This window comes from Phalangium opilio, unplaced genomic scaffold (assembly GCF_054372755.1).
Source record: "Phalangium opilio isolate 3A_F unplaced genomic scaffold, DU_Popi_V2 ptg000017l_1, whole genome shotgun sequence".
NCBI lineage: Eukaryota > Metazoa > Arthropoda > Arachnida > Opiliones > Phalangiidae > Phalangium > Phalangium opilio.
The window spans coordinates 5,358,430-5,373,772 of record NW_028324151.1 but is presented as its reverse complement, the minus strand read 5'-3'; the positions used below and the strand labels follow the sequence as shown (position 1 = coordinate 5,373,772).

The 15,343-nt window shown below is 33.6% G+C and overlaps 4 long non-coding RNA genes across 4 annotated transcripts; 2 read left to right on the top strand and 2 right to left on the bottom strand.

The window, feature by feature from the left end:
* Window positions 1-634: 634 nt before the first annotated feature.
* Window positions 635-2,871, bottom strand: LOC149702678 (uncharacterized). The gene is made up of 3 exons (XR_016381667.1): window positions 2,481-2,871; window positions 1,944-2,140; window positions 635-1,357 (listed from the first exon to the last, which is right to left on the bottom strand). It is a non-coding gene; the product is annotated as an uncharacterized LOC149702678 (long non-coding RNA).
* A 343-nt stretch (window positions 2,872-3,214) lies between these two features.
* On the top strand, window positions 3,215-5,541 carry LOC149702677 (uncharacterized). Its single transcript, XR_016381666.1, has 3 exons — window positions 3,215-3,424; window positions 3,765-3,961; window positions 4,577-5,541. It is a non-coding gene; the product is annotated as an uncharacterized LOC149702677 (long non-coding RNA).
* Window positions 5,542-8,256: 2,715 nt separating this feature from the next.
* On the bottom strand, window positions 8,257-10,232 carry LOC149702676 (uncharacterized). Its single transcript, XR_016381665.1, has 3 exons — window positions 10,050-10,232; window positions 9,513-9,709; window positions 8,257-8,936 (listed from the first exon to the last, which is right to left on the bottom strand). It is a non-coding gene; the product is annotated as an uncharacterized LOC149702676 (long non-coding RNA).
* Window positions 10,233-10,651: 419 nt separating this feature from the next.
* LOC149702675 (uncharacterized) lies at window positions 10,652-13,304 on the top strand. Its single transcript, XR_016381804.1, has 3 exons — window positions 10,652-10,993; window positions 11,334-11,530; window positions 12,136-13,304. It is a non-coding gene; the product is annotated as an uncharacterized LOC149702675 (long non-coding RNA).
* Window positions 13,305-15,343: the final 2,039 nt, after the last annotated feature.

The following is a 15,343-nucleotide window of genomic DNA, read 5'->3' as shown; positions in this document are numbered from 1 at the left end:
CACGTTTTACGCCGATGTTGGGACGTGACACTAAGCTCTCCGCCATTGAATGTCCATTGGAACATTGAAACCAACAGGAAAGGTTAAGCCTAGTACGGTATGTGTGTTTAAGGCTTTTAATAATCCAAAGCCATCCAGCTAGCATTTTATTATTTCATTTAATCCTAGAGTTTAAATTATTTAGGTAGAGTTAATTGTTAGTTAATTATGTTTATTTATTGAAAATTAAGTACAATATGAAGAAATTTCCAGACACGAGGTCAGTTAGACAAGGCTTAATTTAGAACATCTTAAATCTAGTACTTCGGCTTATTTTAGGGGAAATTAAATTCCACATTTATGTAAATAATAAACCTCGACTGTTTGCAAATTAGGTCTCATTTAACGGCGCGTAACTAAAATAAGTCTCGAGTATAGATTTAACGGGGCGAGAAGTTGCACTAGGCTGGGCTAAACCTTTAAAGAAATTTATCCGGGCCTGGAACTAATCTCTAAGCTTTTACTTTATGCCAGCATTTTAATATAAGTTAATTTACGCGCAAAAATTCAAAAATACCCTCGTTATTTTAAATATTTGAGATTTTAAAATTTCTTTATGGCGGTATTTAATTAAATACTTTTAATTAGGGTTAATTGATAGTAAATTATTGTGAATTAGTGCAAATTAAGTCCTTTTAATAATCCTAAAATGAGCCGTGAACGCGAAGTTAAGGCTTGAGATTCTTAATTTTTTCTTATGGGAATATTTTACTTAGCTTTTTCATAAATTATTTTAATCTATGATTCTGTTTCCGTAAATCATAATTTTGCTAGGACCTTAAAGCAACCCTTAATTCTGGTTTGGAAAGGGTTAAATATTTAGTGCGATTCTTAAATTTTTCTAAAGGGAATATTTTCTTAAATTATTTAATCTAAGGTATTCTTTCCGTTAATTATTATTTTGCTAGGACCTTCAAGTAGCCCTTTAATTCCGATTTGGTAATGGCTTAATATTTAGTGTGATTTTTATGGGAATATTTAACGAAATATTCCTTCAATAATTTACGGAAACATTACCAAAGTTTAAAATATTTTTGGTTAGGACCCCTTTAATTCTTACTAGGCAATGACTTAATATTTGTTATTAATATATTTTCATTTTTAGATTTGACTGATTTTCTTGGACATTCTGTTGCTGGTAATTCAGAGACGTTTCCTAGTAGATGATTTCAACCTTTGATAAACTCTGGAGTTCATCCGCTGTTAGAGACGCTCATTCCAGTTGACATCTTCCTTGGATTTGCGATACAAGATGTTTTCAACCTGATGTGGCCTTGCAACCATTCTCTACAATTACTGGCGATGAACATAACCGAATCTAGAAAAATTCAAATTTTTATTAGAATTATACTTGCATATACTTAGTTTCTTTCTACGCGTTCAAACTTCAATTTACGGCACACTTTATATTATTTTTTGTTGAAAATTTTTGTAAACACCTGATTTTTTTACTTTATGTTTAATAAATTTTGCCTTAAACCACTTTTTTTGTTTTCTTGGAAATTATTTGATTAAGAGGGAAGGTTTGAATTTTTTAGCTCTAAACAGATAGCCTATTTTTTGGGGACCCTCTTTTAGGCTTCTTTAGCTTATATAAGAAGCTTAAATGATAAAAGGACCAATTTGTTTTAAAAATTAAAAAAAAACAAGCTTAATTGCTTAAAAAAGTAAAAAAAGCCTAAAAAGGACCTCAAAAATACTACCCTAAGTCCAGACCCTAAAAATTTCAAGCCATCCCTCATATCGAAAGTATTTCAAGAAAACAAATAACGTGAGGCAAGGTAAAAAGTTTTTATTGAGAAAAAACAATTGAGGTGTTTACAAAAATTTTCAACAAAAAATATTTAAAGCGTTCCATAAATTAAAATTTGACAGCGTAAAATTAAAAGGGGTAGGCTAGTTACCGATTAAATTTAAGAATAAAATTGAGTTAATTAGCGGAAAAACTTCACGGTCCAATCAGTTTTAAGGCCTCGTGTTTCGAAAATCCAAGAAAGATGTCATCTGGAATGAGGGTCCTTAACATCGGATGAACTTCCAAGTCTACTTGATAACGTCTCTGAATGACCAGCAACAGATTATCCAAGAAAATAATTCGTGTCTAAAAATTAAAATAAATTAATAACATATATTAAGGCTATGCCAAATTGGAAATAAGTGCTACTTTAAGCCTAACAAAATAATAATTTACCGAAATAATCCCATACATTTAAATAATTAGCGAAATTCTGGCGATATATTGCTAAGAAATTTTTTTAATAATCTAAGCTAAATTTCTTAAGCCTTGTTCAAATGTCTCAACCTCGTGGTCGTGGTTTATTTAATTTTAAAATTATTATTTAATAGACTGAATTTACGTAAATAATAATAATTAACTGCCTGTTTCATTAAAACTACTGAATTTATTAAAACAATAAGCTAATTATTATTAAAAGGCTTACATTTGCTGCGCATTGAGAAGTTTGTTCATTCCAACACGGCCTTGCTAAATTGACTCCAAAAGAACATTCAATGGCGGATAAGGGCTCTAGACTCTGGATTTATTCCTCGACGGCGAAAAGAAAAATGGCTGATCGTCGGCGAAGGGCCTGATTTCCAAGAGCGGCGCATCAAACGATCCTGACTCCACGATGCCAATCAAAGAAAGAAATTTCGGACGGTTGGTTACTCAAGAACAAAGGTCTCTCCCGCAAGATTACAGCCTCGTGGTGTTAAAAGCAGACGACACTAATTGGTATAAATCCAACCAAGGAGTAATACCGTTTTTCCGTTGGCGTATTCCATGGAGTAACTTTCTTGGAGCGAAAATGAAAGTTTCCTTAAAATTCCATAAAATTTGTCTGTTTCTTGCAGTCTGCCACCATGGAGTAATATTGCAGGAAACAGAAAAATTTTATGGAACTTTACGGAAACTTTCGTTTTTGCTCAATAAAATTACTCCATGGAAAAGGACAATGGAAGGTATGGAGCAATATTGCAGGAGACGCCAAATTTTATGGAATTTTAAGGAAACTTTTATTTTCGCTCCAAGAAAATTACTCCATGGAATACGCCAACGGAAAAACGGTATTACTCCTTGGTTGGATTTATACCAATTAGTGTCGTCTGCTTTTAACACCACGAGGCTGTAATCTTGCGGGAGAGACCTTTGTTCTTGAGTAACCAACCGTCCGAAATTTCTTTCTTTGATTGACATCGTGGAGTCAGGATCGTTTGATGCGCTGCTCTTGGAAATCAGGCCCTTCGCCGACGATCAGCCATTTTTCTTTTCGCCGTCGAGGAATAAATCCAGAGTCTAGAGCCCTTATCCGCCATTGAATGTTCTTTTGGAGTCAATTTAGCAAGGCCGTGTTGGAATAAACAAACTTCTCAATGCGCAGCAAATGTAAGCCCTTTAATAATAATTAGCTTATTGTTTTAATAAACTCAGTAGTTTTAATGAAACAGGCAGTTAATTATTATTATTTACGTAAATTCAGTCTATTAAATAATAATTTTAAAATTAAATAAACCACGACCACGAGGTTAAGACATTTGAACAAGGCTTAAGAAATTTAGCTTAGATTTTTAAAAAAATTTCTTAGCAATATATCGCCAGAATTTCGCTAATTATTTAAATGTATGGGATTATTTCGGTAAATTATTATTTTGTTAGGCTTAAAGTAGCACTTATTTCCAATTTGGCATAGCCTTAATATATGTTATTAATTTATTTTAATTTTTAGACGCGAATTATTTTCTTGGATAATCTGTTGCTGGTCATTCAGAGACGTTATCAAGTAGACTTGGAAGTTCATCCGATGTTAAGGACCCTCATTCCAGATGACATCTTTCTTGGATTTTCGAAACACGAGGCCTTAAAACTGATTGGACCGTGAAGTTTTTCCGCTAATTAACTCAATTTTATTCTTAAATTTAATCGGTAACTAGCCTACCCCTTTTAATTTTACGCTGTCAAATTTTAATTTATGGAACGCTTTAAATATTTTTTGTTGAAAATTTTTGTAAACACCTCAATTGTTTTTTTCTCAATAAAAACTTTTTACCTTGCCTCACGTTATTTGTTTTCTTGAAATACTTTCGATATGAGGGATGGCTTGAAATTTTTAGGGTCTGGACTTGGGGTAGTATTTTTGAGGTCCTTTATAGGGTAGTATTTTTGAGGTCCTTTATAGGGTAGTATTTATGAGGTCCTTTATAGGGTAGTATTTTTGAGGTCCTTTATAGGCTTTATAGGCTTTTTTAAGCAATTAAGCTTGTTTTTTTTAATTTTTAAAACAAATTGGTCCTTTATCATTTAAGCCTATCTGTTTAGAGCTAAAAAATTCAAACCTTCCCTCTTAATCAAATAATTTCCAAGAAAACAAAAAAAGTGGTTTAAGGCAAAATTTATTAAACATAAAGTAAAAAAATCAGGTGTTTACAAAAATTTTCAACAAAAAATAATATAAAGTGTGCCGTAAATTGAAGTTTGAACGCGTAGAAAGAAACTAAGTAGTTGCAAGTATAACTCTAATAAAAATTTGAATTTTTCTAGATTCGGTTATGTTCATCGCCAGTAATTGTAGAGAATGGTTGCAAGGCCACATCAGGTTGAAAACATCTTGTATCGCAAATCCAAGGAAGATGTCAACTGGAATGAGCGTCTCTAACAGCGGATGAACTCCAGAGTTTATCAAAGGTTGAAATCATCTACTAGGAAACGTCTCTGAATTACCAGCAACAGAATGTCCAAGAAAATCAGTCAAATCTAAAAATGAAAATATATTAATAACAAATATTAAGTCATTGCCTAGTAAGAATTAAAGGGGTCCTAACAAAAAATATTTTAAACTTTGGTAATGTTTCCGTAAATTATTGAAGGAATATGTCGTTAAATATTCCCATAAAAATCACACTAAATATTAAGCCATTACCAAATCGGAATTAAAGGGCTACTTGAAGGTCCTAGCAAAATAATAATTAACGGAAAGAATACCTTAGATTAAAATAATTTAAGAAAATATTCCCTTTAGAAAAATTTAAGAATCGCACTAAATATTTAACCCTTTCCAAACCAGAATTAAGGGTTGCTTTAAGGTCCTAGCAAAATTATGATTTACGGAAACAGAATCATAGATTAAAATAATTTATGAAAAAGCTAAGTAAAATATTCCCATAAGAAAAAATTAAGAATCTCAAGCCTTAACTTCGCGTTCACGGCTCATTTTAGGATTATTAAAAGGACTTAATTTGCACTAATTCACAATAATTTACTATCAATTAACCCTAATTAATTTAAAGTATTTAATTAAATACCTCCATAAAGAAATTTTAAAATCTCAAATATTTAAAATAACGAGGGTATTTTTGAACTTTTGCGCGTAAATTAACTTATATTAAAATGCCGGCATAAAGTAAAAGCTTAGAGATTAGTTCCAGGCCCGGATAAATTTCTTTAAAGGTTTAGCCCAGCCTAGTGCAACTTAATCTCGCCCCGTTAAATCTATACTCGAGACTTATTTTAGTCACGTCCGTTAAATGAGACCTAATTTGCAAACAGTCGAGGTTTATTATTTACATAAATGTGGAATTTAATTTCCCCTAAAATAAGCCGAAGTACTAGATTTAAGATGTTCTAAATTAAGCCTTGTCTAACTGACCTCGTGTCTGGAAATTTCTTCATATTGTACTTAATTTTCAATAAATAAACATAATTAACTAACAATTAACTCAACCTAAATAATATAAACTCTAGGATTAAATGAAATAATAAAATGCTAGCTGGAAGGCTTTGGATTATTAAAAGCCTTAAACACACATACCGTACTAGGCTTAACCTTTCCTGTTGGTTTCAATGTTCCAATGGACATTCAATGGCGGAGAGCTTAGAGTCACGTCCCAACATCGGCGTAAAACGTGGCTTTCCATCCAATGCTGCCTTCGAAAGTCAGGATTACGAGGAGCTGATCAAGGAACGATGTTGACTGGTCGCGAGCGCAGGGAGAAAAGAAATCTGCACAAGTGGCGTCCGAGTTTTATAGTAAATTCCGTCGTTGGGGGCGCTTCGAAGTGTGACATGGGCGCTAATTCAAATAAGAGAACACACCGTTAGGCCTATATAATATTATAGACGGCGCCCCTAGCGGCAAATTTCTTCATGAATTAGATGTCAGTAAATACGTAACTACGCATACAGCGCCCCTAGCGGCAATTTATGAACTATCTATTGCTTACACGAATGTCCAGCAGAATTTTATCATGTTTTAGATGTCAGTAAATACGTAACTACGTATACAGCGCCCCTAGCGGTAATTTATGAACTATCTATTGCTTACACGAATGTCTAGCAGAATTTTATCATGGTTTAGATGTCACTAAATACGTAACTACGTATACAGCGCCCCTAGCGGCAATTTATGAACTATCTATTGGTTACACGAATGTCTAGCAGAATTTTATCATGTTTTAGATGTCAGTAAATACGTAACTACGTATACAGCGCCCCTAGCGGCAATTTATGAACTATATATCGCTTACACGAACGTGTAGCAGAATTTTATCATGTTTTAGATGTCAGTAAATGCGTAACTACGTATACAGCGCCCCTAGCGGCAATGGAATAAAGGAGGGCTTTTAGTATTACGCGGTGCGAGCAAGTTTTAACGAAGCGTACTTTTTGTTTTTACGTCCATATACTTTTGTTTATACTTTATAAGTGTACAATGGAATAAATAAAATTAAATAATTGTTCGTCAATTTAATGAGTCTCAATTCTTATTGCTTTTCTTGTCCATAAAGTTAAAGGCATATGTATGATTTTAATAGTGGTCGAGGGGCTATTCACTAATGAAAATTTTCTTTCACTGGTGATTTTTATTGATGCTTTAAAAAAGGAATGGGATTCATTGGTGATTTAAATTGTATGGGAATTACTGGTTGCGTCTGCATTAAAAACTCGCTAGCGATTTTACACGGGATTGGGATTATGGGTAACTTAGGGGCTACGGGTTAATATTATTTTACTAGTTATGAACGGATGATTAAGCATTGACACATTTGCCGCTAGGGGCGCTGTGTACGTAGTTACGTATTTACTGACATCTAAAACATGATAAAATTCTGCTAGACATTCGTGTAAGCAATAGATAGTTCATAAATTGCCGCTAGGGGCGCTGTATACGTAGTTACGTATTTACTGACATCTAAAACATGATAAAATTCTGCTGGACATTCGTGTAAGCAATAGATAGTTCATAAATTGCCGCTAGGGGCGCTGTATACGTAGTTACGTATTTACTGACATCTAATACATGAAGAAATTTGCCGCTAGGGGCGCTGTCTATAATATTATATAGGCCTAACGGTGTTTTCTCTTATTTGAATTAGCGCCCACGTCACACTTCGAAGCGCCCCCAACGACGGAATTTACTATAAAACTCGGACGCCACTTGTGCAGATTTCTTTTGTCTCTGCGCTCGCGACCAGTCAACATCGTTCCTTGATCAGCTCCTCGTAATCCTGATTTTCGAAGGCAGTATTGGATGGAAAGCCACGTTTTACGCCGATGTTGGGACGTGACTCTAAGCTCTCCGCCATTGAATGTCCATTGGAACATTGAAACCAACAGGAAAGGTTAAGCCTAGTACGGTATGTGTGTTTAAGGCTTTTAATAATCCAAAGCCATCCAGCTAGCATTTTATTATTTCATTTAATCCCAGAGTTTAAATTATTTAGGTAGAGTTAAATGTTAGTTAATTATGTTTATTTATTGAAAATTAAGTACAATATGAAGAAATTTCCAGACACGAGGTCAGTTAGACAAGGCTTAATTTAGAACATCTTAAATCTAGTACTTCGGCTTATTTTAGGGGAAATTAAATTCCACATTTATGTAAATAATAAACCTCGACTGTTTGCAAATTAGGTCTCATTTAACGGCGCGTAACTAAAATAAGTCTCGAGTATAGATTTAACGGGGCGAGATTAAGTTGCACTAGGCTGGGCTAAACCTTTAAAGAAATTTATCCGGGCCTGGAACTAATCTCTTAGCTTTTACTTTATGCCGGCATTTTAATATAAGTTAATTTACGCGCAAAAGTTCAAAAATACCCTCGTTATTTTAAATATTTGAGATTTTAAAATTTCTTTATGGCGGTATTTAATTAAATACTTTAAATTAATTAGGGTTAATTAATAGTAAATTATTGTGAATTAGTGCAAATTAAGTCCTTTAAATAATCCTAAAATGAGCCGTGAACGCGAAGTTAAGGCTTGAGATTCTTAATTTTTTCTTATGGGAATATTTTACTTAGCTTTTTCATAAATTATTTTAATCTATGATTCTGTTTCCGTAAATCATAATTTTGCTAGGACCTTAAAGCAACCCTTAATTCTGGTTTGGAAAGGGTTAAATATTTAGTGCGATTCTTAAATTTTTCTAAAGGGAATATTTTCTTAAATTATTTTAATCTAAGGTATTCTTTCCGTTAATTATTATTTTGCTAGGACCTTCAAGTAGCCCTTTAATTCCGATTTGGTAATGGCTTAATATTTAGTGTGATTTTTATGGGAATATTTAACGAAATATTCCTTCAATAATTTACGGAAACATTACCAAAGTTTAAAATATTTTTTGTTAGGACCCCTTTAATTCTTACTAGGCAATGACTTAATATTTGTTATTAATATATTTTCATTTTTAGATTTGACTGATTTTCTTGGACATTCTGTTGCTGGTAATTCAGAGACGTTTCCTAGTAGATGATTTCAACCTTTGATAAACTCTGGAGTTCATCCGCTGTTAGAGACGCTCATTCCAGTTGACATCTTCCTTGGATTTGCGATACAAGATGTTTTCAACCTGATGTGGCCTTGCAACCATTCTCTACAATTACTGGCGATGAACATAACCGAATCTAGAAAAATTCAAATTTTTATTAGAATTATACTTGCATATACTTAGTTTCTTTCTACGCGTTCAAACTTCAATTTACGGCACACTTTATATTATTTTTTGTTGAAAATTTTTTTAAACACCTGATTTTTTTACTTTATGTTTAATAAATTTTGCCTTAAACCACTTTTTTTGTTTTCTTGGAAATTATTTGATTAAGAGGGAAGGTTTGAATTTTTTAGCGCTAAACAGATAGCCTATTGTTTGGGGACCCTCTTTTAGGCTTCTTTAGCTCATATAAGAAGCTTAAATGATAAAAGGACCAATTTGTTTTAAAAATTAAAAAAAACAAGCTTAATTGCTTAAAAGCCTAAAAAGGACCTCAAAAATACTACCCTAAGTCCAGACCCTAAAAAATTCAAGCCATCCCTCATATCGAAAGTATTTCAAGAAAACAAATAACGTGAGGCAAGGTAAAAAGTTTTTATTGAGAAAAAAACAATTGAGGTGTTTACAAAAATTTTCAACAAAAAAATATTTAAAGCGTTCCATAAATTAAAATTTGACAGCGTAAAATTAAAAGGGGTAGGCTAGTTACCGATTAAATTTAAGAATAAAATTGAGTTAATTAGCGGAAAAACTTCACGGTCCAATCAGTTTTAAGGCCTCGTGTTTCGAAAATCCAAGAAAGATGTCATCTGGAATGAGGGTCCTTAACATCGGATTAACTTCCAAGTCTACTTGATAACGTCTCTGAATGACCAGCAACAGATTATCCAAGAAAATAATTCGTGTCTAAAAATTAAAATAAATTAATAACATATATTAAGGCTATGCCAAATTGGAAATAAGTGCTACTTTAAGCCTAACAAAATAATAATTTACCGAAATAATCCCATACATTTAAATAATTAGCGAAATTCTGGCGATATATTGCTAAGAAATTTTTTTAATAATCTAAGCTAAATTTCTTAAGCCTTGTTCAAATGTCTTAACCTCGTGGTCGTGGTTTATTTAATTTTAAAATTATTATTTAATAGACTGAATTTACGTAAATAATAATAATTAACTGCCTGTTTCATTAAAACTACTGAATTTATTAAAACAATAAGCTAATTATTATTAAAAGGCTTACATTTGCTGCGCATTGAGAAGTTTGTTCATTCCAACACGGCCTTGCTAAATTGACTCCAAAAGAACATTCAATGGCGGATAAGGGCTCTAGACTCTGGATTTATTCCTCGACGGCGAAAAGAAAAATGGCTGATCGTCGGCGAAGGGCCTGATTTCCAAGAGCGGCGCATCAAACGATCCTGACTCCACGATGCCAATCAAAGAAAGAAATTTCGGGCGGTTGGTTACTCAAGAACAAAGGTCTCTCCCGCAAGATTACAGCCTCGTGGTGTTAAAAGCAGACGACACTAATTGGTATAAATCCAACCAAGGAGTAATACCGTTTTTCCGTTGGCGTATACCATGGAGTAACTTTCTTGGAGCGAAAATGAAAGTTTCCTTAAAATTCCATAAAATTTGTCTGTTTCTTGCAGTCTGCCACCATGGAGTAATATTGCAGGAAACAGAAAAATTTTATGGAACTTTACGGAAACTTTCGTTTTTGCTCAATAAAATTACTCCATGGAAAAGGACAATGGAAGGTATGGAGCAATATTGCAGGAGACGCCAAATTTTATGGAATTTTAAAGAAACTTTTATTTTCGCTCCAAGAAAATTACTCCATGGAATACGCCAACGGAAAAACGGTATTACTCCTTGGTTGGATTTATACCAATTAGTGTCGTCTGCTTTTAACACCACGAGGCTGTAATCTTGCGGGAGAGACCTTTGTTCTTGAGTAACCAACCGTCCGAAATTTCTTTCTTTGATTGGCATCGTGGAGTCAGGATCGTTTGATGCGCTGCTCTTGGAAATCAGGCCCTTCGCCGACGATCAGCCATTTTTCTTTTCGCCGTCGAGGAATAAATCCAGAGTCTAGAGCCCTTATCCGCCATTGAATGTTCTTTTGGAGTCAATTTAGCAAGGCCGTGTTGGAATGAACAAACTTCTCAATGCGCAGCAAATGTAAGCCTTTTAATAATAATTAGCTTATTGTTTTAATAAACTCAGTAGTTTTAATGAAACAGGCAGTTAATTATTATTATTTACGTAAATTCAGTCTATTAAATAATAATTTTAAAATTAAATAAACCACGACCACGAGGTTAAGACATTTGAACAAGGCTTAAGAAATTTAGCTTAGATTTTTAAAAAAATTTCTTAGCAATATATCGCCAGAATTTCGCTAATTATTTAAATGTATGGGATTATTTCGGTAAATTATTATTTTGTTAGGCTTAAAGTAGCACTTATTTCCAATTTGGCATAGCCTTAATATATGTTATTAATTTATTTTAATTTTTAGACACGAATTATCTTCTTGGATAATCTGTTGCTGGTCATTCAGAGACGTTATCAAGTAGACTTGGAAGTTAATCCGATGTTAAGGACCCTCATTCCAGATGACATCTTTCTTGGATTTTCGAAACACGAGGCCTTAAAACTGATTGGACCGTGAAGTTTTTCCGCTAATTAACTCAATTTTATTCTTAAATTTAATCGGTAACTAGCCTACCCCTTTTAATTTTACGCTGTCAAATTTTAATTTATGGAACGCTTTAAATATTTTTTTGTTGAAAATTTTTGTAAACACCTCAATTGTTTTTTTCTCAATAAAAACTTTTTACCTTGCCTCACGTTATTTGTTTTCTTGAAATACTTTCGATATGAGGGATGGCTTGAAATTTTTAGGGTCTGGACTTAGGGTAGTATTTTTGAGGTCCTTTTTAGGCTTTTTTTACTTTTTTAAGCAATTAAGCTTGTTTTTTTTTAATTTTAAAAACAAATTGGTCCTTTTATCATTTAAGGTTCTTATCATTTAAGGTTCTTATATAAGCTAAAAGAAGCCTAAAAGAGGGTCCCCAAAAAATAGGCTATCTGTTTAGAGCTAAAATATTCAAACCTTCCCTCTTAATCAAATAATTTCCAAGAAAACAAAAAAAGTGGTTTAAGGCAAAATTTATTAAACATAAAGTAAAAAAATCAGGTGTTTAAAAAAATTTTCAACAAAAAATAATATAAAGTGTGCCGTAAATTGAAGTTTGAACGCGTAGAAAGAAACTAAGTAGTTGCAAGTATAATTCTAATAAAAATTTGAATTTTTCTAGATTCGGTTATGTTCATCGCCAGTAATTGTAGAGAATGGTTGCAAGGCCACATCAGGTTGAAAACATCTTGTATCGCAAATCCAAGGAAGATGTCAACTGGAATGAGCGTCTCTAACAGCGGATGAACTCCAGAGTTTATCAAAGGTTGAAATCATCTACTAGGAAACGTCTCTGAATTACCAGCAACAGAATGTCCAAGAAAATCAGTCAAATCTAAAAATGAAAATATATTAATAACAAATATTAAGTCATTGCCTAGTAAGAATTAAAGGGGTCCTAACAAAAAATATTTTAAACTTTGGTAATGTTTCCGTAAATTATTGAAGGAATATTTCGTTAAATATTCCCATAAAAATCACACTAAATATTAAGCCATTACCAAATCGGAATTAAAGGGCTACTTGAAGGTCCTAGCAAAATAATAATTAACGAAAAGAATACCTTAGATTAAAATAATTTAAGAAAATATTCCCTTTAGAAAAATTTAAGAATCGCACTAAATATTTAACCCTTTCCAAACAAGAATTAAGGGTTGCTTTAAGGTCCTAGCAAAATTATGATTTACGGAAACAGAATCATAGATTAAAATAATTTATGAAAAAGCTAAGTAAAATATTCCCATAAGAAAAAATTAAGAATCTCAAGCCTTAACTTCGCGTTCACGGCTCATTTTAGGATTATTAAAAGGACTTAATTTGCACTAATTCACAATAATTTACTATCAATTAACCCTAATTAATTTAAAGTATTTAATTAAATACCGCCATAAAGAAATTTTAAAATCTCAAATATTTAAAATAACGAGGGTATTTTTGAACTTTTGCGCGTAAATTAACTTATATTAAAATGCCGGCATAAAGTAAAAGCTTAGAGATTAGTTCCAGGCCCGGATAAATTTCTTTAAAGGTTTAGCCCAGCCTAGTGCAACTTAATCTCGCCCCGTTAAATCTATACTCGGGACTTATTTTAGTTACGCGCCGTTAAATGAGACCTAATTTGCAAACAGTCGAGGTTTATTATTTACATAAATGTGGAATTTAATTTCCCCTAAAATAAGCCGAAGTACTAGATTTAAGATGTTCTAAATTAAGCCTTGTCTAACTGACCTCGTGTCTGGAAATCTCTTCATATTGTACTTAATTTTCAATAAATAAACATAATTAACTAACAATTAACTCTACCTAAATAATTTAAACTCTAGGATTAAATGAAATAATAAAATGCTAGCTGGATGGCTTTGGATTATTAAAAGCCTTAAACACACATACCGTACTAGGCTTAACCTTTCCTGTTGGTTTCAATGTTCCAATGGACATTCAATGGCGGAGAGCTTAGAGTCACGTCCCAACATCGGCGTAAAACGTGGCTTTCCATCCAATACTGCCATCGAAAATCAGGATTACGAGGAGCTGATCAAGGAACGATGTTGACTGGTCGCGAGCGCAGAGAGAAAAGAAATCTGCACAAGTGGCGTCCGAGTTTTATAGTAAATTCCGTCGTTGGGGGCGCTTCGAAGTGTGACGTGGGCGCTAATTCAAATAACACACCGTTAGGCCTATATAATATTATAGACAGCGCCCCTAGCGGCAAATTTCTTCATGTATTAGATGTCAGTAAATACGTAACTACGTATACAGCGCCCCTAGCGGCAATTTATGAACTATCTATTGCTTACACGAATGTCTAGCAGAATTTTATCATGTTTTAGATGTCAGTAAATACGTAACTACGTATACAGCGCCCCTAGCGGCAATTTATGAACTGTCTATTGCTTACACGAATGTCTAGCAGAATTTTATCATGATTTAGTTGTCAGTAAATACGTAACTACGTATACAGCGCCCCTAGCGGCAATTTATGAACTATCTATTGCTTACACGAATGTCTAGCAGAATTTTATCATGTTTTAGATGACAGAAAATACGTAACTACGTATACAGCGCCCCTAGTGGCAAATGTGTCAATGCTTAATCATCCGTTCATAACTAGTAAAATAATATTAACCCGTAGCCCCTAAGTTACCCATAATCCCAATCCCGTTCAAAATCGCTAGCGAGTTTTTAGTGAGTAGCCCCTCGATTATTACTCGTAATGCCGACGCAACCATTAATCCCCATACATTTTAAATCACCAATGAATCCCTATCCTTTTTTAAAGCATGAATAAAAATCACCAATAAAAGAAAATTTTCATTAGTGAATAGCCCCTCGACGCGCTGCCTTTAACAGTGCTAAAGTGATTACCGGGAACCTCTAATTAATCCATATTCCCAATCCATTTTAATCTAATTAATCAATTTTAAAATTCTATATATGCCTGTAACTTAATTGACAAGAAAAGGAATAAAAATGAGATTCATTAAATCGACGAACAATTTATTTATTCCATAGTACATTTATGAAGTATAAACGAAAGTATATAGATATAAAAACAAAAAGTAAACTTCGTTGAAACTTGCTCGCGTCGTGTGATATGAGAAGCCGTCTTTTATCACTGAATGGCGTCGACCCCGTCCCTCCGCTTGGCACTGGGAAGAAGACGTGAATTAGCTCATAATGCAGCAGATGCTTGTATTTTTCTTTGAAATTAGAAAAGTTATTTTTTAACTCAATATCGTCATAAACACTAGTATTAATACTTGGAATTCTTTAATTAGCAATTTAATATTAAACTGAAACTCAATTACAAATATCAGAAGTTAAAGGGGCTGTTCGACCCTCCCCTCCCCCTTCTTTTTTACCCAACCGCAAAGCTAAGTTCTGTGTCGTTTGCCCCACGGTTTGGACAGCCCCTTTAATATCATCAGAAGTGAGATGATACTAGAAGTGAAGGGCTCTAGCATTGGATTTTATGCCACTTCAATCGCGCCTACACTAGAGAGAAACAAATTGGTCGAGTTCCAAAAACATTTCTTACCCCCTTCCCCTCAACCTAAAGCGGCGGAACACGGACGCAGGTGCTTGAATCTAGTTCGGCCGTCTACCACCGCGAGCGTCTCACGTTTTGGAGTGGAAATTCTGGAAACGCCACCAGAGGGCCAACCGTTGGTGTGTTGTCAAGAATATTCACTTTCGCCAAGTGAAGAACTTTGTTAGCTCATTACTTCTAGTCTCATCTCACTTCTGATATCATGAGAAGTATAAGACTCGACGCGTACTCGAAACCATCTCCCTTGTTAGTTTAGAGAATTAACTAACCCACAATCCGA